Genomic DNA, 24,221 nt, shown 5'->3' with positions numbered 1-24,221 from the left:
CTTCCAGATTAATGATGCATGTGAGAAGACCACGTGTCTCTAGGGACCTGGCTTCTCTAAGAACTGGAACCTCCAGTGGAGACCCCTCCTGACCTCACCTGAGCATCAATTCAAGCATATATCCTTTTCATGTTTGTACCCTTTCTCTGCTGAATTAGAGATGGCTCTTTTCTAGGAGTTGGTGAGTCGTTGCAACAAACTATCAGATCTAAGGGAGCACGGGGGCCTGCTGGTCATGAGTGGAAGAGTCACGTGAACTCCCCAACTTGCAGCTGACACCCACTGACCCAGCCCCCAGTGAGGGAAAGGACTATATGGTGCAGTTGGTGTCTGGAAATGTCCAGGGAAAGAAAGCTGCAATTTCCCCAGACTAGTCTGATACCATAAATTGGTGTCAATAAAAGTGGGATCCAATGCAAAGACTCCCAACTCAGGAAAGCATGAGGTTTTGAAGAAGAAAAGACATACGGGTAAGGGATTCTGGATGGTTACTTTGGTCAATGTTATCTACGAATAAATGTAAGCTGCTTTCTATAAATAATAAATGGTTTTCATTTGCCAATACTTAGTAAGCGTCCCAGGTGTGTGGCTTGATCAGATAAGACCAACACAGTACCCATGGAAGGGTTGATGTCACTGGGTAGAATCTTCACCCCCGGAGTCTACAGCTGCTTGGAATTTTGAGATAACCCCCGTGTGTAATATATTATGCTATTAAACTATTTGGCAAGAAAAATTAAGCCTTTTCTATTCACACTTCATTCTTTGCTTATTATAAAAATTAAAGCACAGATAAAATTACAGCCTAAACGTTTTCCCAAAATCTCAGTTTTACAACTTTAAGATGAAGTTGTAATCAGACCTTTTTATGACACCATTTAGCATGAAATGTTGGCCTGCATTTTAAGTGAAGGGAGGATGGCAAGACTTTGTCTTACACACTTTGGACATGTTATCAGGAGGGACCAGTCCCTAGAGAAGGACATCATGCCTGGTAAAGTAGGCGGTCAGCAAAAAAAGAAGACCCTCAACAAGATGGACTGACACAGTGGCTGCAATAATGGGCTCAAACATAGCAAAAATTCTGAGGACAGCAAAGGACCCTACAATGTTTCGTTCTGTTGCACATAGGGGTCGCTATGAGTTGGAACCAACTCCAAGGCACCCAATGACAGCATTTTAAATGGGCTTTTTCCTGGACCAATTATCATTAGTTCATGAAAACTTAAATATAGCATGAGCATTTCTTGAGGACTCAGTTATGATGAACCTCTCTGTGTGCTGTGCTGGAAACCTTCTAAAGAAAGCATGGAACATGGCCTGCATTGTTACTTTTGAAGAAAAAAAAAACGGCATGAATGGCCTTGGAAAATTACGTTAGGTAGATTTTTGGACACTTGACTTTCTGATAAAAATAGAGCTATTTCAAGGATTTCAACAACTTTTCTACAAAATCAATGGCTAACACAATGGAGTAATATGGTTCCTTTGATAATGATAACAACAATAATAAAACCACTAACATTTATTGAACACTATGTCGAGCGCTGTTAAGAACCTCACATTTGTTGTTGTTAGGTGCCATTAAGTAGATTTCAACTCAGAACAACCATATGAAGTAAATTCCTAATTGCCTCAATTTACAGATGATAAAACAGGTGGTGGCAAAGTAAATGTAACTTGCTTAGTTACAGATAAGAAGAAACAGTCAGGAGCCAAACTCTAGCAGCGCAGCTCCAGAACTCACAATTCTAATCACTGTAAGTCACTGCCTCCTAGAGCCAAGAAATTTCCTTCTCTTAAAGAGCTTCTCTATTGTTCCCCATTTCCCTTTGATTTATCTAAACCATTCTAATTGTTATATATTACACAGCTTAAAAGAACAAGGATAAGCCAGTTCAATGTGCTTAATTTTGAGTTGATCTTTTATACCACTTAATACAACTTTCTTATCAACTTTAACCCACTCTTCTCTCATTCAGCTAAAATCAGTCAGTAGAAATGAAAGGACTATCTATATGTTTACTACTCTTGTATAAAAACTTATGTTTATTATGGCTGCTTAAAACAAAGCCTTTCATTACGACATTTTTGACACACCACTAGAACATAATTATCTCATAAATTAGGAGAGTTACTGTACTACTCTGTGTAAAAAATTTTTTTCTAATTATAAAATATGCTTACCTACAATCAGTCGCTCCATCCGAATGGGATAAATATTAACATCTGGTATGCTTATTTTTTGTGTGTGTTTTACGTGTGTGTGTGTGTGTGTGTAGTCTCCCAACCCTTGCCCATGATTGAGGGTGTATCATGATACTACTTTACTTCGTATTCTGCATTTTTCATTTAACACCATAAGCACTGGACATACACACACAAACGAATTCAATGCTTTAAATGAACCAACTGCGGTGCAATGAATTACTTAATACAGCCCTTCCTGCCTTAAGTCTTTGTGTCTCCCACACAATGACTGGGTGGGACTATGCAAATAAGGTCCCTGTGGCCCACAAAGAGGATTGGACAGCTTGCTAATAATACATATAAGGTGTACGGAACACCATGGGCATGGGACCATGCAAATAATGTATACGGAACAGTAACAAGGGGATTGGTCAGTTTTGCCATCCCGCTAGGCTTAGAAGAGAGCTAATCCTGGAGCAGAGGGGGGCGTCACTACCACCAACAAAGAAGAGCCAGGAGCAGAGTGCATCCTTTGGACCCGGGGTCCCTGTGCTGCACAAGACGGGGCAGAGAACCAGCTATCACCAGAACAAGCAGACTGGCAGGAGATGATGTGGTGGGCTTCTCTGCACACAGAGCAAAAAAGCTGAATACCTGCAGGCAGGAGGCTTACTTGGCAGAGTGAGGAGCCTCTGGGTACTTATCAGTGAAGCTAAAGAGCTCTGTAGCGCTTGCCTGAGCAGGGCAGAGGCTGGGCCGGCCCAAGAGGCCTGAGGGCCAACAGACCAAGGGCCAGGGAGAGGCTTGCTTGTGGGCACGGCCAAGAAGCTGACCAAGAACTGTATTCTCAGGCGTTCCTTATCCTGAATTGTAACCGATTACTTCCCTAAAAAATTTTTTTTTAAAGTCAAGGCCATAGAGTCAATTCCAACTCAAAGAGACCCCATAAGACAGAGGAGAACTGCTCCAGAGGGTTTCCAAGGAGCGGCTGGTGGATTCAAACTGCCAACCTTTTGGTTAGCAGCTGAACTGTTAATCACTACACCACCAGGGCTCAATAAACCCCATAATTGTGTTATCTGTGAGTTTTGTGTGGCTATTGCAATGAATTAACGAACCCGGCAGAGAAGTTAAATGCCATGGAAGGGACAGCTGGTGTCAGGATTGGTTTAAAAAAAAAAGGTTGGAGAGAGGAGGTATACCTGACATCTGCTTCACAGGAATCAGCTTTGGGCTCATGCTAATAGTGATTCTCTCTTACCCCTTCTGAAGTTAGAGGAGATGAGCCACCTCCACCATGCCATTTTTGCACCAACCATATTCACTTATCCATTTCTTTACTATTTTAACATTTAGGTTTCTAAACTAATTAAATCTCTAACAAAAATGAAACCTTTATAGTAAGATTAAAGCTTCTCTGTAGGACCCAAACGATGGACCAATTTTCTCCTATAATCTTTTCTGTGGACTACATCATATTCAGAAATAACATCTTAGTCCACAAGTTGAAATAAAAATATCAGAGTGCTTGGGATACAACAATAGATTTGTTTTACTATCCTCACATAAGTCTTTGGTATGGAAAAGTCTTGTTACGTACACAAAAAATAAGATACTTTCTCTGATTTACATGTATCAGGATATGTTGTATGAGCCATCTTCAGTGGTAGGATTCTTGCCTCCACGTGGGAGGATCCAGGTTCAATTTCCAGCCAATGTACTCATGTGCAGCCACCACCCATCTGTCAGTGTAAGCTTTCGTGTTGCTATGATACTGGACAGGTCTCAGTAGCGCTTCCAGGCTAAGACAGAATAGGAAAAAAGGTCTGCTGATCTACTCCTGAAAAATAAGTCAATGAATACTCTATGGATCACAACAGTCCAATCTGCAACTGATCATAGGTATGGCACAGAACTAAGCAGCATTTTGTTTCATTGTGCATGGAGTCCTCCTGAGTTCAGAGACTGACTTGACAGCAGCTAATAACAACAATATAAAACATAAGTGAATCTTTAACACTTTTGAAAGTATGATTAGGTTTTCCAGTGGCCAAAATATTTAATTTTATCAGTATCTTACTGAAAAGTTAGTTCATGCCTCTTTTGCCTTCCACTAAGACAAGTTTAGAAACATTAAGAACACCATCTTTAATTCAATCAGTTGTTTACCTAACAGCCTACAGTATTCTTCTATAATATCACTAAATTTTTCCCAGTAACAGTGAAAATTCCTAATCCAACCCAGAACATTCCACCCTTTGAAACCCAAAAATTCTTGTCCTTCCCACATGCAAAACACATTCGCCTCATCACATTGTACCAAAAGTCTTAAATCAACTCCAAGTCCAAAATCTCATCTTCTGAAGCATCCAAATCAAATATGGGTGAGACTTTAGGCATACTGCACCCGGGGGCAAAATACCTCTACATCTGTGAACCTGTGAAATCTAGAATAGAAGTTATCTGCTTTCAAAGTACGATGGTAGAATAGGCACAAGACAGACATTTCCATTATAGATGGAAGACACTGGAAGGAAAGAAGGGGTAAGCAGCACCAAGCATGTCCAAAATCCAGCAGAACAAATTACATTAGCTCACAAGGCTTGAAAATAATCCTCTGTTCTCCATGAGACCAACTGGGTGATGGCCCCACCATCCAGGCTTTGGATGTTGGCCACACCCTCTAGATTCTAGGTGGAGAACCCTCAGCCCTGAGCTTCAGCTCCACCTTCCAGGCCTACTGGGCTGGCAACTCTGCTCCCTTGGCTTTGGGCAACCTCATTCTCCTAGTCCATCTGAGTGGCAAGCCCAGCCCCCGGGTCCTGGCAGGCCCCATTCTACTGCCCCTTGGGCACAGCAGCCCTACGCCCTCAGCTTTGCACGGCAGCCTCATCCCTCTGGCACACCTGAATGGCAGCCCCATACTCCAGAACCAAGCTAGTGAAGGCCTCTTTGAAACCAAGGAGGCTGTCGCCCCACCCTTTGAAACCGAGAAGACCCTGCTTCCATGCTCCTTCCAATAGTTCTGCTTATCTCCGAGCTACTCCAGGGATGGTCCTTTACTTTTCTTGGAGGACAACATTTGTAGCTCTTCTGTCCTGTTTCCTGCCTTTAGAATTCTAAGAGAAAGACAATGTTCTTTTCCTATCAGTCCAAGCTGATGGGTTTTCTACTGTTTCCCATTCCCAAACGGGATTACAATCACAGGCATAGAGGTTAGGATTTACAACATATATTTTGGGGGAACATAAGTCAATCCTAACAATATTAACATATGTATTGTAAAATAAAAGGACCAGATTTGAAGGCTAATGAACTTGAATTCAAATTCTGGATCTAAATCTCCATTTTTCCTATTTTTGTATAATAAATACTATGGTCCTAAAAGGCTCTGAGAATTAAATAAGATAAAAGCTTAACTCAGCAATCCCACTCCTTGGAATATGTCCTAGAGAAATAAGAGCCTTTACATGAACAGATGTATGCACACCCATGTTCACTGCAGCACTGTTTACAATAGCAAAAAGATGGCAGCAACCAAGGTGCCCATCATTGGATGAATGGGTAAATTATGGTATATTCACACAGTGGAATACTATGCATTGATAAAGAACAATGATGAATCCATGAAACATTTCATAACATGGAGGAATCTGGAAGGCATTATGCTGAGTGAAATTAGTCAGTTGGAAAAGGACAAATATTGTATGAGACCACTACTGTAAGAACTCCAAAAACAGTTTAAACAGAGTAGAAAATATTCTTTGCTGGTAACAAGAGCAGGGAGCGAGAGGGGTTTTCACTAATTAGACAGCAGATAAGAACTATTTTAGGTGAAGGGAAAGACAACACACAATACAGGAGAGAGATCAGCACAATTAGACTAAACCAACAGCAAAGAAGTTTCCTGAATAAACTGAACGCTTCGAAGGCCAGCATAGCAGGGGCACGGGTTTGGGGACCACGGTTTCAGGAGACATATAAGTCAATTGGCATAATAAAATCTATTTAGAAAACATTCTGCATCCCACTTTGGAGAGTGGCGTCTGGGGTCTTAAACACTAGCAAGCAGCCATCTAAGATGCATCAATTAGTCTCAACATACCTGGAACAAATGAGAATGAAGAACACCAAGGACAGAAGGTAATTAAGAGCCCAAGAGACAGAAGGGGCCACATAAACCAAAGACTACATCAGCCTGAGACCAGAAGAACTAGATGGTGCCTGGCTATAACCGATGACTGCCCTGACAGAGAACACAACAGAGAACCCCCGAGGGAGCAAGAGAGCAGTGGGATGCAGACCCCAAATTCTCGTAAAAAGACCATTAAGACTAGAAAGACCCCAGAGGTCATGGACCCCAGACCTTCTGTTAGCCCAAGACAGAAGCCATTCCCAAAGCCAACTCTTCAGACGGGGACTGGACTGGGCTATGGGATGGAAAATGATACTGGTGAGGAGTGAGCTTCTTGGATCAAGTGGACACATAAGACTATGTGAGCAGCTCCTGTCTGGAGAGGAGATGAGAGGGTGGAGGGGGTCAGGAACTGGCTGAGTTGACACGAAAATAGGGAGTGGAGGGAAGGAGTGTGCTGTCTCACTAGAGGGAGAGCAGCTGGGAGTGTATATGCTTTTGTATGAGAGATGGACTTGGTTTATAAACTTTCACTTAAAGCTCAATTTAAAAAAAAAAAAAAAAATTACTAGAAAAGAAAAAAAAGCCTAAATCAGTGCCTGGCATAGTGAACTGTAGTTATTACCATTGTAATAAGCATGAAAAATTTTCACATCAGGCTGAGAGTTTTGAATATATAGCTGGCCTACTATACTACAGGGTCGGTATGAGAATCAACTCAACAGCACACAACTATATTTCAACAAAATTTACAAAGCCATCAATCGTTACAGGCACCCTTATTTTATGGACCCTGAAAGAGGAAAAGGCTGCAAATTAAACTATGATACAATGCTTTTATCACTTAAAATTTTCTTCACAATATAGTCCTCTCTAACATCAATACAGTTGGTCTGAGGAGTTTTTCAATACTGCTCCAGGATTTTCTTTAAACTCTGACACTCATCCTATAAGACTTGACACTGGGTGCTTGCTTTTGCAAACAAGAACCAAGAAGAGATTTTTAAACAGCAATTATTCAACACTGGAAGTTACAATAAGGCACACATCACATGTCCAAAGTGACAATAATGTAACAACAAAGGCCAAGTTATGTATGTGTAAAGACAGCTATATCAAAACCACCACCTGGCTAAAAGCAATACTAAGACACCATTGATTGTAAGATGTATCCCAATTTTAGAGCTGTCAAGAAGTTTTTTTTTTAATGAACATCTTAAATGGCAGCTTTTTTTCCTCCTCTCCCAAAGTCTTTTCTGATGTTTCCCATCACTTCTCACCAGTATCTATTGCTCCCCCTCTTTTGTTCTCATTACTTTGTCTCTTCTTTTTCTATTCCTAATAGCTTTTCCCACATTACTTAGTGTTGATTTGGGGAAAGCCTGGCTACTGCATAATGATATATAAATTAACTATTAAGAATGAACTTTCCTTCTGTCTCCAAAAGGACTCAGTTAGCACAGAATGTGTAATCTGCATCTTTGGTACTTTCAGGTGGTGAGTTCAAGGGCTTGCTTATCTCTGAGTTCCCTTCTGAGCTGAAGGGAAGATGCATTTGACAGCCCAGATAGATGCCTCTGCCATCCCAAAGCTATCCTGAAGCATCACTGGGAAAACACTGAAGAAACAAACACATCCATATATTGCCAATTAAAACAATAAAGAGACCCTAACCTAATGTGGTTACAAGAATAACAATATCAATGTTAGAACTGCTTTGGAAAAGAAGTAATTGGTTTGGCTGGGACACAGTAAGCTTAAGGTGAAATGCTGACAGAAACACCTACCGGGCAAAGATATAGGACTGAAGCTTTGATGAAGCTTGAAACATAAACCTTAAAAGAATCAGCACAGTGATAACACATACTTCAAGGCAACACTGTTTAAAAACTGAAAATGTAGAAATACTCTGAAAGTCCATCAGTAGGGGAATCAGTTAAATAAACTATGGTATATCCATGCCATAAATAATCTGGGGCAGCTACAAAGGACATAGAAAAATCTATACTAAGTAAAATTTCTTAAAACAAGTAATTAAAAAAAAGTAAGTTACAGAACAACACATAAACCTAATCCTATCAATGCCAAGAGCTGTATCTAAAAATATTCTTCCAAAATATTAACTGTGGGTATCAATAGATAGTAGATGGGAATTTTTATTTTTGTGTTATTAGAATTCTCTTTAAGAAGCAAATACAACTAAAATAACTCTATTCTAAACAAAACTATGTAAGTCTACAAAGCACTTGGTTGCCAACCCAAAGACTGGCAGTTTGAACCCACCAGCTACTCTAAGGGAGAAAGATGTGGCAGTCGGCTTCTGTAATTTGGAAACCCTACCGGGCAGTTTTACTCTGTCTATAGAATTTCTCTAAGTCGGAATCGACTTGACAGCAACAGAATTGGTTTTCATTTTTTTTTTGAAAGGGCTTATGGGGTCATGAGGTCTTAGAACCAGAAGCTCTCAGTCCCTTACAGATACAACGTAAGAGGAAACAGGACTTTCATCCCACTCCCACCTCCCATAGCTCTGAAGAAAAGGCAAGTCTAGTTTTAAAGGTATTACTGGTCATTTATAGAATTCTTCAGGTTTCTAGTTTATAATTATTTTCTCAAAAGGCATTTATGAAATACAGCACTTGGAGCAATTTGAAAACTTGCAAACATGTTGATTTCAAGGTTACTAGCCTGACAATAACAGCATGTTATTTTTTTTAAAAGGTGATATATTTAGTTCTTAAGAAAACTAAAAAATCCTTAGGATTTGAGGAACTTAAATTGTAAAATTTCCTTTGCAGTAAATCAATGTAAAAAGCTATTTCAAAAGTCATTATTTATAAAGGTTAGAGCCTCATTCCAACAGCATAATCAGGGATAAGAGACAAATTCTGTTTTCTTTTTTACTCTTACTGATGCCATACTAAGCCAACTTTTAGAAAAATAAGTGTCGTAACAAGTCTTGTTATAATAATGCTAGTGAGCTAACCGATAACTTGAAGACAAAAAAAAACTAAACTGAACAATGCCCAAGGCATCTTTCTGGCTTAAAAACCATAGATCTAAATTAAAAACCATAGATCTAACTTAAAAACCATAGATCACCCCCAAATCTAAATAATTCCATTAGCAAACACACAGGACAATCTGTTAGGTGAGTCAGTCAATTCTCATCAACATTACAGTATGACTGAATATAATTAAATTTGAGGAATCAAACACTTTCAGACATAAATCTATTTGAGAGGACCATAAACGGAACAAAAAAGAATTATCCCAATATGACTGAAAAATGGGGAAAAGCAAAAACATGATGACTACTTAAGAAGGAATTAATTGTACTAGTGACAGACAAAAAGTGGACGGCTTAGCAAGTATGCAAAAGAAGCTAGCTCAGACATACTTCCCTCCCCACACACAAACACATGCATGCAAAAGCTACATGTAAGTGAATAAAAGCCTTAAGTATAAGGCGTAGGTAACACCATATTACCACAAATTTTGGGAGTACCTACCATAAGATCCAAATAGGAATATAATGTAACGACCTATGATCCACAGTCCAGTTGACATGAAAGCACAAGAACAAGGAAAACCACGTTATCACTAAGTCAAATGAGGCAGGGGAGAGTGGCAGGGGAAAATCAGCTAATTTGAATGTGAAGCAGAGAAAAAGGTACCTCCACACTGTCAAGGCCAAAAGGGAAGGACTGTGAATGTAAAGCTACTAAGGAGTCAGGCTGCTAGTAGCAATCCTATGTGTAGTGTAGAGTCCTGTCTAAGCAGAAAGACATGTTCAAAGAAGCATTTGAAGGAAAAAATAAAAATGGCAGTGGCACGTGACCAAGAAAAAGACTAGGGGAGCACAGCACATGGTAGATGGAAAACAAGGTAGTAATCCAATTATGCAACCACCCGTCTGTCATTCTGTCATACTGTGGGGCTTGCTTGTTGCTATGATGCTGGAAGTCATCCCACCAGTATTTTAAATACCAGCAAGGTCACCATGGTTAAGGCTTCGAACTGGTTTCACCCCAGATATACTAAGTCAGAATCTACAGTTTAACAAGATCCCCAGGTGATTCTTATGCATAATAAATTTTGAGAATCACTGCTCAACTAGTGGAGTCCTGGTGGTGCAGTGGTTAACAGCTCAGCTGCTAACCAAAAGGTCAGCTGTTCGAATCCACCAGCCGCTCCATGGAAACCCTATGCGGCAGCTCTACTCTGTCCTATAGGGTCGCTATGAGTTGGAATCGACTTGATAGCAATGGATTTGGTTTTGGTTTGGCTCTTCCGGTGGTTCTCAGAATTGGTCCTTAACCAGCAGCATTAGCATAATCGTCATCCGGAACTTGTTAGAAACACAAATTCTCAGTCAGGGTTCAAATCAGATTTCAGTAAAAGGGGGAGAAAGAAGGGTTCAATCAATCATGTTAAGATTAGCCAATGGTTGATCTTCTATTCTTCTCCTTCACCTCCTCTTTATAAGCTTCATAATAACTAGCCTTCTTCAAGCCATTTGCTGTTTTTTTGGAATCAGAATGGTCTCCCCATGTGTATATAGAATAACTGCTCAGAATAAACCTTATGTTTCAATTTTTCCGAGTTTTAATTATCTTTAACAAAGTGTAACTTTTTTGGAGTTGGTGGTGTAAAGCTTTAAAATTCTCTTACCCTTGTGGTTCTAGAATCAATGGTAGCCACCAACTTTCAGCAGGAATTGACCACCTACCACCACTGTCAAACCAACCATAGATTCAAGTATAAAATTACTACTACAAAACACGTAAGGCTCATCCATGATTGCAGGCAAAGAACAGAGACAGAAACCGAAAGCACGATTACCCAACAAGCTCTCCTAGACTCAGAAATCCCATGCTTTTTGGGAACACTTTCAAGGAAGAGGGGTTACAACTACATGGGCATCAAAATCATTTTCCTAGAAATACTCAAACCACCACACTTCCCAATTGTGGCTCACAATTTCCAAAGACAACGAAAGTTCTCAGAGTGGATTTCAAAGCCCTTCAGAAGCTGAACTCATGATCCCTGACACTTCTCACAGCATAATCTTGTCTATTCCCTTTTTGTGCCCACACAAGTCTCTACTTTTTTATCTCCCACATCCAGATTTTTGTTTCCCACTTTTTAATCATGCTTTAAACCTCACCTGCTCCTCTAAGTCCTCTAATTAAGCAGAGCCTCATCTAGATGTACCACTCACCCCCACAGAGCCTGCAAGATTCTCTACATTGCTACCAGATGTGTTTGAAGATGCTTGTACAGGCTTGTAAGCACAGGAATAGACACAGAGCTGATCAACCTTATAGTGCTTTCCTTTATATCAAATCATCACTGTACAACATATCTCTGGGACACAAACAGCTAGCCTGGGTACACAACATATATTTCAATATTGTATGAAGATTTTCTGCAGATACCTCATGTGTACCCCAGAGTCCAAGTCCCCTACTTAGAAGAAAAGGGAGTAAACATGGCTCAGGGTAACTTTTCTGCTTTAGTCACCATTCATCTAATTTGCAGTTTCAACTCCAAAGAGTGGGAAATGGTCAGAAAGATGTAAATAAGGGGGAAGAAAACAAAAGCTGGCTTTGAAATATTTCTGCAGTACCCCCTCTTCCCGGGAACACACAAACCAGAATAACTAGATCTCTCTTATTATACAGCCTACCAGAATGGATACAAGACAGATCCTAACACATCATGAAAACAAAACTGAACAAAACAAAACTTGCCTTGAAAGCACCAGCCACATTCTGAGATCATAGTTAAATTTGAAAAGTGTAAGCCTCCTCCCAAGTCTCCAGTTGCTATGCTCAAAAAAAAGGTAGGAAGGGTCCACTAGGTTTTTTCCTTATTATTTTCAGTAATAACAAAACAACATATATAAAAACCGTAAGCAATAACCCAATTAATATCTTGCCACCACAAAAGATCAAACCATTTTCAAATTTCGAGTATCGGTTTGTAAATTACATATATGTGTATGTATGTGTGTCTGTATATATATATAAAAACAGGCTGAGACTCATGTACTAAAGGATTCAAGAGCAAAACCAGTTTACAAAATGTACTGTAATATACAGCTTCCAAAAATTAATTACAAATAGTATTGCACACACAAAACTACCTAGTAAAAGAACTTTCTTCCAAAACATTACCTCAACCAAGTTAGAATACAGTAAAAGCAAAAAGTCACTGAAGCCACCTCTCTCCTAGAATAGTTGCCCAAGACAAAAAATATCAAAATTAAATAAAGAGCCCAGACTGGCTCATTATTTATGAAAAACTTAATAATCTTAAAATTACTTCATCTTTTCAAAGTCGTGAAACAATAAAAACTGTTAGAATACAAAGGTGACCTAGTACACTGGGAAATTAGCTGGTTGTAACAGTAATCTTTAGTTTTTAACAATTCTCCAAAAAAGTTTTAAATCTTTACCTTCCATTTAGTAAATACACCTCTCAGTTCGAAAGTTCTAGTTAGAGCTAAAGGGTGTGCGACAGTAGAAATGAACTGGATAATCCAGCATTGAAAATTCCAATTACTATTATTCTATTTCAGAAACAGAAAAACAAGGTGTGAAGACATGCACCAGTTCCTGGGTCATTCATCATCTTCTTGCATGGAAAAGCACCCTATCTGCACACACCAGCCTCTCTGGGTCCTATTCTTTCGAATCCACCAAGGTGCTCCTTGGAAACTCTAAGGGGCAGTTCTACTCTGTCCTATAGGGTCACTATGAGTCCACATAGACTCGAGGGCACTGGGTTTGGGTTTTTTTGTTTGTTTGTTTTGTTTTTATTCGTCCCTTCTACAGAATATCCAGAGTACTGGAGATAAGAATCACTCCTCAAGCTGCTAATGTCCTTTATAAATGGGATTCTTCCACATGCCTTTGACTTTATGAGTAGACTGGAAACCCCTAGGAGTACATTTGAGAAAAAAAAAAATTCTGCCGCCTTCTTTGTGCTTAGTACAAAGCACAAAAAGACAAGGGAACACAGACCCTCAAGAAGTAAAGGGACCATGGAAGACTGATAAACAAGGGGAATAAAGACAGCTATGTCCTAAAATGCACCTGAGTCAGCTCTGAAATTTACCCCAAATGTGTGGCTCATTGCCTAAACCAACACATACATCTGTTAATGATAAACACTGATATGTCATAAACAAAAAAATTTTCTTAATTCAAAGAATCTACAAACTACTGGTAACATTAGAATTTACATAAAACATAATCAAAGAATATGTGTGAAATTATTTTTAATGGCAATTCGATTTAAGTTACTACAAAAGGAATAACTGGTATCGTACCGTCTAGTCTTCAAAACACCAAGAAGTTAGCATCTTTGATTTGACCAAGTTACAAATCTGTTCTCGGTAGAGACAGACAACACATTGCCTCTGCTGAATCAAAAGGACAAAAAAGATCATCACTGCAAATCACATTTGCACTCATGATGAAAACAGGAAACACGCCATGCGTGTGCGTGTGTGTGTCCACTGCCGTCAAGTCAATTCCAACTCATAGCAACCCTATAGGACAGAGTAGAACTGCCCCGTAGGGTTTCCAAGGCCATACTCTTTAAGGAAGCTGACTACCACATCTTTCTCCTGCAGAGTGGCTGGTGGGTTCGAACTGCCAACCTTCTGGTTAGCAGCTGAGCTCTAAATCACTGCACCATCAGGGCTCCTTAATCAAAGAATATGTGTGAAATATTTTTTAATGACATTTCAATTCAAGTCACTATTTATTTCACTGTCTAGTCTTCAAAACACCAAGAAGCTAGTATCTTGATTTTACCAAGTTACAAATCTGTTTTCCGTAGACAGAGAAAACACATTGTCTCTGTTTAAAGCAAAGGACAAAAAAGATCATCACTGCAAATCATAATGTTTGGGTTCATGATGAAAACAGGAAACAGACAGGCTGCCCAGGTATAATTATGGTTGTAGTCTAATGTGCATTCAGGTTCAGCCAAGAATTAAAACCCAGGGAAGAGGGTAGGCAGAATTTACTTGCCTCTTACCTTGCTACAGAATTCAACTTTTAATAATACTCCCAGCAACATGTTACATAACCAGCAGTAAACAACAATCTGATTCAAGCCTCATTAGTAACAACATTCTGCCACTGTCTCCCACTGAAATTAATAGCTGACTTTGCCAGAGGGGGAAAAACGCAACACATCTCAATCCACCCATTTCCAGGGCGCCTACCACAGGGAGCCAGACAAGCAGACACCACTACCAGATCTGCACAGAATCTACAAAAAAAATTTTTTTTTTCCAGTTTGCTGCTCTCTTCCTCCTTTTAACAAGACCATATCATATAGATGCATTCAGGCCCTAAGAAGAAAGTTGAGAAGGTTCATTTAACTTTTACTGCCTATTTCAGCTATATCCGAAAAGAACGGAAGCATAAAATGAACAGGTATTTGTAATACAGACATACAGGTAAAGCTTATGCAATAAGAACAGCAGCTGGGTGAAAAGGAAAGGCGCGCTGACTGAGGGAGCAGCGATGTAGAGGAAAGGAAAGGAGACTGAGACAACATCTTGTAAACAATCAAACAAAAATTAATTTTTAATAATCTAAACAAAGTATCTACAATATGCATGAGGGTTAAATTTTGTTAAATTGTCTCTTCTGACTTGTTTTGTATTTTTATGAGCTCAGGGTTCCCCTTAGAGGAAAAAAAAATACCTGAGATGAAGCTAAAGAATATAAAAGTAATTTGCTACAGCTCCTCAAATAACTCCTTACTTGCTGAATTTGGAACACACTAATTTCACAATGATATTCGGATCAATAAATGTGAAACGGTCATGTTGAGCCTAGGTATTGTTTTCCCCACAACAGACACTGCCACAGTGCCATCTAAGCAGAAATTTTAAACTATTTGGAATGCTACTATTGGGACTAAGGTTTTCAACCTCTCTGATTTCAAATTAAAATTAAAAATTAAATTCACTCTTGGCAATTCAGGTACTCTAGCTTAAAGAAATTCAGGTACTCTAATTAAAAAAAAAAAAAAAAACAGTTAACACCCTCTCCTCTCAACTCTGGTGAGGCTAAAGCACAACCTCCACCTACCCAGTCTTTGTTGCTAGATAAGAATACTTTTAGTAGTGCCAGGCAACAGGCATGATGTGACAAATCCAAGCAGACTTCAAAACTTTTTCCAAAGAAAGATAAGGTAAACAAGATATACTTAGCACCACACCCATTTAAACGCACAAGTAGCCAGGAATGCTCCCCGCGGCTCCCCCGCCCCCCCGCCCCCGACCTCCAGCTGGTCAGGAAACAACGTCTCTACAATCAAGATAGAGATCTGGCCCAGGGTGTTCAGGCGTTCCTCACCTCCAGGCTGGCCTACAGCACCATTCTCCAATGCTATCAAAACCAGAATTGGAACATTTTGTTAGGAACCGGGCAAACATCCAAATACCCCGACTATCCTCGCCCCAGCTCTTTTTGCAACCCAAATCTGCTCTGGCTACTGAGCATGCTCTGATTTAAGACAGGCGCCACATGGGAGGTTTCAAAGCTTAGGCTCCAAACTCACTGTAACAACAGCAGCTGAAAGGGAAGAGGGGGAAAAAGTGGGGGGAGGGAGAAGCCGTGGATATGAATCTGAGTACTGATATTGAAGTGAAGGACCCGGGTAAGGGTTGAAAATGGTGAAGGAAAAAACACATTGCTTTAGCATTCTTGCAGCAATGGAGAAGTTTACACCAAGTAGAAGAAATCTTTGCAATAGTGAAAACTGAAATGGCAAGTGGCAGAAACCAGGTCTAACTACCAGCTGAGTGCAGTAGCAGGTCACAACTGCCCAGAGTGTAATTCCCACCGATAAGCGTGGATCCTTATCTTTGAAACACAAAGCGACGGCAGCACAGATTCATCAAGCCATTGGACAGCTTTGCTGTGTTGCAGACCAAGCCGCTTGGCCGAGCACGTCAATCCTATCAGGGATGTGTACTGAGGGTGGTGCTTAGATGCGGTAGGAGAACAAACCGCTCTACCGGACAGACGCGGGGCCGAGGGCACCCCCCGAGGGCGCCCCGAGCGCTTCCCTCCACGGTCCGGCGGTAACTGCGGGACTGGGACTAGGGCCAATCTCGGCCCCACCTCAGGACATCCTCGGCCGCAGGCGAGGCTCCCACAGTCGGTCGGGCCGCGCCATCCCCACCCGCCGAGACCCCGGCAGGCCGAGACTCGGCCTACCCCCCTCCCCCGCCCCTCAGGCCCCAGGTCGTTTCCGCTCCGCCCGCGGCCGAACGCCCCCGCCTCCGCCCGAGTCCGGCTGCTAGGGCCTGAAGGCGAGCCGCACCCGGGCAAAGCCTGCAGGTCCTAGTCCCACACGCCCACCATGAGACCCCTCAATCACTCACGGGTCGGCTGCGCGCACTCGCCCGGTGCCGTGGCTGCGCTTCCCCGCAGTGCAACTTTATTAGCAGCTCGGCGGCGGGACACGCGCACGGCGCCCGCTCGCCCAGGACCCGGATGAGGGAGGGAGGTAGGGAGACTGGGAGGACGCCCGCTGGGGTCGGCGCATGCGCGCAAGGCACGGAGTGACCGCTGCCGGACGGAGGGAACGTCCGCCTTCCTAGGCGGCTGAAGGAAGCCTCGGGTCTTGGCTTACTGCCTGCGTCCGGGCTTCCGATCAGCCACAGGCTTCTCGCGGCAGTTGCCTGGCCTTGGAATGAAAGTCGGCTAGCTCCCACCCCTACAATAGCCACCAGTAGCCTCCACTTACCAAATTAACCCAAACTATAATAATTGTCCTTGATACGGACAATTAAAGATGCTCTCCTTTTTTTTTTTTTTTTTTCTCCGTAGTACTTGAAGTGTAAAGACATCTTCGAATATGGCTTTACAATTTTTATAGATTTGTAACATGAGCGAAGTGAGTCCTCTTTCTCGGTAAAAGTACGTTTAAACGAGCTCCGGAATATCTTCCTACCCCTCCCACGTGGAAATCTTGGAGCCGATACTATCCCCACGCCCTTGGCGGGTGTTTGGAAATGAAGGGAGTTCCCGGAGCAAGGCTGTCCCTGCACTGGGGGCCCACTTCCAGTAGTTCAACACAACCCCTCCACCTCCTGGGGGAAGGGCGACCCGGTAGGGCCTGAGCCCCTGGACAGGTGTGGCCTGAGGAGCAGAGAGGCCGTTCGTTGGCTAAATCTGGTCACCCATGGGCTAATAACCTTCCACTGCATCTCCCGGGTCAAGAGCCTGACTTTTTTCTAGAAACTGGAGGTCCTTCTCAGAGCTTTTTCCCTCCAAATTCCCAAAACTGTCCCAGCCAAGTCTGCATTTCCCAGGAGATGACAGTGATACCACCTACCCACTGCCATTGAGTCCATTCCGACTCATAGCAACCCTATAGTTCTATGTTCCATGTTTCTCTGTGAAAGAAAGATGTGCTGTCGGCTTCCGTAAAGATTACAGCCTTGGAACCCTACGGGCCAGTTCTATTCTGTCATACAGGGCGGCTGTGAGTCGAAATCCACTCCATGGCACGCAACAAAATAATTTGTTTTTATTTTAAAAGTTCAGTACTAGTTTTCTGACATTCCACTACAGGTTTCCTTTTTAAATCAATTTAGGTAAACAAAAAAAATTTTTTTCGAAGTCATTTTTGAATATTTTCTTTCTCACTATCCATCGAGAAATTCTATTAGCTCTGCCATCAGAGTATATCGCAAATCTGATTATCTCTCACCACTCCATTTGCAGCCTCTGTACCTTTAGCCGAGATCAACTCTCACCTGACATACAAATGGGGCAGAAGCTATTTTGCTCCAGGATCCTGCCGCTGATTCCATGAGGAAGGGGGCTCAGTGAAAGGCGCAGAAGTCTCTGCATTATGGGGGTGGCCATCTCAAATGCCTGATGAGGGAGTGAAGTGGGCCAGGGTGGGGAACCAGATGATACCTGCTCCAATCAAGGGGGCCAGCTGCTTCTCCACTCCAGCCAGCTGTCACTATGGGAAATGTGGGAATAACGGCACATCTTCTCATTTTTCCAGAAGAGCTGGAAATCTGGATTTTTATGCAAAAATCTGTTTTATATGTTTAACAACTCTCTCTTTCCTTTTTTCTCTCTTTTTTTGGAAGCCAACCCTGTGCAAGCCAAACAAAACAAACCCACAGTCCTTATTTAGCCTGCTGGCCATCAGTTTGCAATCTCAGGTCTACATCTTAAACTTCTTTACTACGTCATAAACCTTATGTAAGTGAAGTCCGTGTTCTTTAACTCTTTGTCACACTCACTGATTATTTGTTGTTAATTCAGATGTTTCCAGCCGTTGGAAGGCACATATTTCTGGAGCCTGCGTGGGTTTACAACTCCCAGAAGTGCCTATAACTCTGCTTTGGAGGATGCCTTTTTTCAGAACTGATGTTTGCAGAATGTTTTGTTGAACATTATAGAATATAACAATTTGGTTTAAATATTTTGTACACTAGAGCCACTCCTCTCTTCAAACAGCCAGTAAAATCCTTCCCCAAATAAACTGTTGACTGTCTTAAAAAAAAAAACTAAGTCACTGCAAATACGAGGAATAATTTGCAATTATAGAATTCCTTTTAATAATCACATTTAGAATCTTAAAGCCAATAATTTTTCTTCCTGAACTTTGTGTGTAGATAATGATCAAATCCTGGTGGCGTAGTGGTAAGTGCTACATCTGCTAACCAAAAGGTAAAAGGTAGGCAGTTCAAATCCACCAGGCGCTCCTTGGAAACTCTATGGAGCAGTTCTACTCTGTCCTATAGGGTCGCTATGAGTCGGAATAGACTAGAACTAGACGGCAGTGGGTTGGGTTAATGAATACATCAGCCAGGGACTCCAACCTCTCCTAGTTGCTAGTGGGCTCAGCATAGGCCTTAATGCGGAAGAGATGATAACATTGTGGGGGAAACAAAGACTTTAGCAGCCTTGCAAAGGACTGAGAAATTGCCCAGACTGCAAAGGGTATAGAAAATCAGAGTGATCACTAAATATCTTTATAGTAGAAATGATTATCAAACAGCAAACAAATAGGCCTGCCAAAGCCATAGGAATGGAGTAAGGAAGTCCCTATTTTTGGCAATCAAATTGGATCTAAGTACAGAATGACCTGAACAGATAGATACAGTCAGCAGGGCATCAAAACAGTCAAACTGATTTCTCAGGTTAGTGTTCTCATGACCAAAATCAAATAAAAGCAGCTTCATTTTACTTTACTTGTACATAAATCTATTTCTGGATAATTAAGACCAGTGGCTCTTAACCATTGTGCTCCCCAGGGAACAACTGACAATGTCTGAATACGTTCTTGGTTGTCATAACTGGAAAGGCAGTGCTACTGGCATCTAGAGGGTAGAGGACGGGGATGCTGCTAAACATCCTACAATGCACAGGACAGCCCCCACAGCAAAGAATTATCTAGCCCAAAATGTCAATAGTGCTGAGGGTAAAAAACCCTGTTTAAAGCCCAAAATAGTTTTTCTTTAATCTGGTTGATGTTCTCCCCCACCCCCATATTTGTTTAAATTTAATATAGAGAATCAGCCTAAATGTTTAGCCCGTGACCTACTTCCTCCTTGAGTTTTCCAGATCCCAGAAGGAGGCAATTTTCAGGGAAGTTAGGACCATGTATGGAATGTGGAAAATGAGAATAATTAGCTCAGTCTTTTCCCATTTTTTGAGTTCTTGGGTGGTGCAAACAGTAACCATTTGGCTACTAATTGAAAGGTTGGCGATTCGAACTCACCTAGAGATGCCTCAGAAGAAAGGCCTAGCGATTTGCTTCTGAAAAGTCACACCTTGAAAACCCTATGGAGTGTGGTTCTGCTCTCCACACATGGGGTCGCTGTGAGTTGGAATCAATGACAACTGGTTTGGTTTTGTTTGTTTTCCGTATTTTTTAAGTTTGATTTTTAAATGTAGGATAATTAAGGCAAATTGTTTTTTATTTGAATATCCTTAATAAATATCTCAATTTTACACTTCTCTGTAGCTCTTAACATTCTCCCTAAGTAACTAGTGTGTACCCAGTAGAATTGGAAGAATGTGAGGATGTCTGGAGAAGTCACCCAGCCTACGGTATCAGTAAATGACATCACAGAGACCCATAAAGAGTCCTGGTAACTGCCTCAAAGATTTTTTACCTCCTCAGATGGTCATGGCAATCGGACATCAGAGGAAAAATGCCTAAAGGTATGTGACTCCTCCAGACATTGTCCTCGGAAATAATAAAGCCGCCTTTCCAAGTTCTGAGAATTCTGTGTATATTTTTCAATTGGCAGACTGCCCCCCCATACTTAATATTGGAAACAGTGCAGCAACAAGAGCTAAACTAGGACGAGTTCCGAGAAGAGTGAAGTTCTGAAGAAATGATGTACAAAGACACAGCCCCCAATCTAGAGAGAAAAAAATCATATTACCATTTCAAAACAACCTTCACGTCAGTCTTTCACAGAGTAAGTCGAGGCTCTGTGCCAATCAGAGAATACACTTAAGTGATTTTACCCAATATCTGAAAGGATTTTTTTTTTCCCAGTAAAACTTGAGTGTTCTGATGGGAAATGCTTCCTTAATAGTACACAGACAGTTTATTTTCACAACTTAGAAATTGAGGATCTTAATGTGTTGAAAAAAGAAAAGAAAAAGAATGACAGCTGCTTCCACTTGAAGCACAGGATTTTGGAGGCCACAGACTCTGTGAGGATTCAGGGATGGATAGCAGAGTATCCGTGAGCCCCCTGGAATTAATATGCTCGTTTTTGTATATGTACTGATGCGGAAACTCTCTGCAGAAAGAGTCCCCAGCTTTCATCAGATTCTCAAAAGGTTCCCTGACCTCCAAATGCTTGCAGATGCTTAAAGCAGTGGTTACTTTATACCTGGTGTAAATTTAATGTGTCCATTTTAAGTTTTCTTTTCTTAGGAGCCCCGGTGGTGCAGTGGTTAAAACACTCGTCTGCTAGCCAAAAGGTCAGCCTTTTGAACCTGCCAGCTGCTCCACAGGAGAAGGATGTGGCAGTCTGCTTCCGTAAAGATTTACAGCCTTGGGAACACTTTGGGGCAGTTCTATTCTGTACCATAGGATCACTGTAAGTCGGAATTGACTAGACGGCAATGGGTGTTTTTTGTTTGTTTCTTTCTTTCTTTTTGGTTTGGTTTCTTTTCTTCTCCTTTTCAGAGCAACGTAAGTATGAGGCTCATCCCTAGGGAAGTTGCCTGATGCAGAGTGTAGGAACTTGGCTTCTCGGTCTCCAGCCATCTGCTACATTAAAGAAGGCCTCCTATGGCTGGAATCCAAAACACAAAATTAAAAGGGTTGCTTGCACCCAGAATCATAAAACAAAGAGGCTTTCTAAAGCAGGGCTTGGAGTGAACACTCGTTTCTCCCTGACCTAAACAGCATCTGTTCCTCCTAACGGCAAACACACCCCAAGTTAACTCAACTGACCTCCACAGTTCTACATTCTCAATTTTCATCTTCAGAGACATAGTCTCAGATGAGCCAAACCACATGTGCACCCTACCACAAATCCTGAATAGCAGGTGAAAATTTGAAAGTGTTGCGGAATTGGAGCGAGGGGAATGAGACAAAAATCTGACTCGCTCTAGAATGCCCTTTAACTGCGTGAAAACTTAGTTAACAAAAACTCTAAACCACACTCAATACAAGGAAGGTCAGCCTAACTGGACTGGACTAAAAGCAAAGAGGTTTCCGGGATAAAATGAAAGCTTCAAAGGTCAGCGGAGCAGGGGCTGGGGTCTGGGGAACATGGTTTGAGGGGACTTCTAAGTCAACGGGCAAAATAATTCTATTATGAAAACATTCTGCATCCCACTTTGAATTGTGGCGCCTAGGGTCCTAAAAGCCAACAAGCGGCCATCTAAGATACATCAATTGGTCTCAACCCACCTGGAGCAAAGGCAAAGGAAGAACACCAAGGTCACACGACAACTAAGAACCCAAGAGACAGAAAGGGCCACATGAACCAGAGACCTACATTATCGGGAGACCAGAAGAACTAGTTGGTGCCCAGCCACAATCGATGTCTGCCCTCACAGGGAGCACAACAGACAACTCCTGAGGGAGCAGGAGACAATGGGATACAGACCCCAAATTCTCATAAAAAGACCATACCTAATGGTATGACTGCGACTAGAGGAATCCCAGAGACAATGCTCCCCAGAACTTCTGATGGCACAGGACAGGAACCATCCCCGAAGACAACTCATCAGGCATGAAAAGGACTGGTCAGCGGCGGGGAGAGAGATGCTGATGAAGAGTGAGCTAATTAAATCAGATGGACACTGGAGAGTGTGTTGGCAACTCTTGACTGGAGGGGGGATGGGAAGATAGAGAGAGAGGGAAGATGGCAAAATTGGCACGAAACGAGAGACTGAAAGGGCTGACTCAATAGGGGGAGAGCAAGTGGGAAAAGGGAGTAAGATGTATGTAAACCTACGTGTGACAGACTGATTGGAATGGTAAATGTTCACTTGAAGCTTAATAAAAATTAATTAAAAAAAAAAAACTCTAAACCAGACTTTCTGGGTTTGAACAGACTCTCTCACTTAGAACCTGTGTGAACTTGAGCAAATTCTTAGCCAATCTGTGCCTCAGTCTTCTCATCTGTAAAATGGGTATAGCAGTATGTTTTAGTTTCTTAATGCTACTGTAACATTGCTAAAGCCACAGGTGGGTGGCTTTAACAGACATTTATTTTCTCACAGTTTAGGAGGCTAAAAGTCCATATTCAGGGTGCCGGCTCTAAGGGCATGTTTATCTGTTGTTTGGGAAAATCTTTGTCTCACGTTCTCTAGCATTCTTCTCTGTGTTCCTTGGAGATCTCCATGTGGCATCTATTTTTCCCCCATTTGTACTCACTTGCTTCTGTGCCTAATCTGCTGTTTTCGTAGTTAGATTTTAGACACACCCACCCTTGTGGTGTAGTGGCGTAGTGGTTAAGAGTTCGGCTGCTAACCAACAGGTCGGCAGTTCAAATCCACCAGGCTCTCTTTGGAAACCCTATGGGGCAGCTCAACTCTGTCCTATAGGGTCATATGAGTCAGAATCGACTGGACAGTAATGGGTATGGCTTGGTTTTGGTCTACACTGATGTAGCCTCATTAGCATAACAAAGAAAACTCTATTCCCAAACTGATTACATCAACAGGTATCTATAAAAAAAAAACAAAACCTGTTGCTGTTGAGTCAGTTCTGACTCATAGTGACCCTACAGGTATAGGGGTTAGCATTCACAACACATATTTTGGGGTGACACCATTCAATCCATAACACAGTAGTATTGCTATGAGGATTAAATGAATAGAGACTAGCAAGGCACTTAGAACAGTGCCTGGCACATAGTAAGTGCTGTAGGAGTGTTTGTTTTAAAAACATGTGTTTTCTCCTGATACACCAGCAACTTGTAAAATATACTTAGCGAATTCATTTATTTACTCAAAACAGGTTTTCATTTTATGGAACCATGGACCCTCTTCTCTTCTTACACTAACAGGTGATCTCATTCACTCCCAAGCCTCTGGTATGGTCTGCTGCAGACAATTCCCGAATTTGTTTCCAAGTTGGGCTTTGTTAATGAGCAACAACGACGACAACAACAACAACAACAAAAAGCCAATTACCGCATAACCAATTTCAATTCATGGGAACCCCATGTGTCTCAGAGCAGAACTGTGTTCCATAGGATTTTCGATGGCTGTAATCTTTTGGAAGTAAATTTCCAGGGCTTTCTTCTAAGGCGCCTTTGGGTGGATTCAAACCACCAGTCTGTCCATTAGTAGACAAGTGTCTAACCAGTTGTGCCACCGGGGGATTCCTTGCTAATGCACAT

The 24,221-nt window shown here is 41.7% G+C and overlaps 1 protein-coding gene across 1 annotated transcript in view; it reads right to left on the bottom strand.

Moving 5' to 3' along the window:
- The window catches only part of SMAD5 (SMAD family member 5), a 61,272-nt gene extending 44,402 nt beyond the window's left edge, over positions 1 to 16,870 (bottom strand). The window contains exon 1 of the mRNA XM_049873701.1: positions 16,749 to 16,870. The gene's annotated coding sequence lies outside the window, so the exon portion shown is untranslated. The remainder of the gene's footprint in view (positions 1 to 16,748) is intronic.
- Positions 16,871 to 24,221: the final 7,351 nt, after the last annotated feature.

This window comes from Elephas maximus, chromosome 2 (assembly GCF_024166365.1).
Source record: "Elephas maximus indicus isolate mEleMax1 chromosome 2, mEleMax1 primary haplotype, whole genome shotgun sequence".
NCBI lineage: Eukaryota > Metazoa > Chordata > Mammalia > Proboscidea > Elephantidae > Elephas > Elephas maximus.
This window is presented reverse-complemented; position numbering and strand designations above follow the sequence as displayed.